We start from the raw sequence: 1,001 nt of genomic DNA, 5'->3' as shown, positions 1-1,001 counted from the left end.
TAAAAGCAACTAGCTGGGTAAAATCAAGATATTTTAAATTAATGATGAATGTGCAATTACTTTAAGGGAGCATAAAACCAAGCTCTCCATTAGGAATATATTAGCAGCTGTAAAAAATACTGTTGGTTCATTCAATTAACTCACAACCTTAGAGGCCATAGCTCATTTCATTTGTCACCACCCTGATGTGCAGCTCTACATTTTGCAAAAGCTCTCATGCCATTAGATTATTAAATCTGGCTGATTTGTTTTCTCAGAATTATATGACTACATTCTGCACATTAACTAATTAAGAAAGGTAAAGATCCATATCAAGGTATTGTTTAAAGACAGTAAATGTGATCAGCACATTTTGGATTAGATGCAATATATTCATTCTTAAATCGATGTATAATGTGCAATGTTCAAATGTTACTAATTATTTGTCATTCTCATGGCATTATCTATCAAATGGAACATCCTGAAAAAATGGTTCAGAAACATGAAAATCCTAAACCATTATATCTTTACCATCAAATCATACACAATCAAACCTCCTAATCTTTAGAATTAATTGTAAACTTTCCTCCCCTATGGTTTGTTTTACAGATCACATGTTTGAATTACACATATCATCCAAATAGAAAAATAATCTTCCTTTATTAATTGTTTTCCTGATTTCTATTGAATGATTTAGATTTTAAAGCTAATTTACAAAATGAGGCTCTTTTGAATATCTGGACCATAGGAAAGTGCTGTACGTTTTTCCATTTTTCCAGGTCAACACCGATACCAAAGTGCCCAAAGCAACATTATCTGAATAATAAAATAAAATAAATGAAATAATAATAATCCTACATTTCACATGCCATAACGTATATACTAAGTAATAGGTCACTCTCTTACCTTAGTCGAAGATGCGTGCTTCTGACTGAATGGAACAATTTTCCTTACATCCCAGGAAACTCTTGAACAGTAATCCTGTTATGTGTCTACAGCAGTTTCTAGGGGTGGGACTTCTG

The sequence above is a fragment of the Pelodiscus sinensis genome, chromosome 5, assembly GCF_049634645.1.
Source record: "Pelodiscus sinensis isolate JC-2024 chromosome 5, ASM4963464v1, whole genome shotgun sequence".
NCBI classification, from domain to species: Eukaryota; Metazoa; Chordata; order Testudines; family Trionychidae; genus Pelodiscus; species Pelodiscus sinensis.
Note: the sequence above shows the minus strand (reverse complement) of the source record.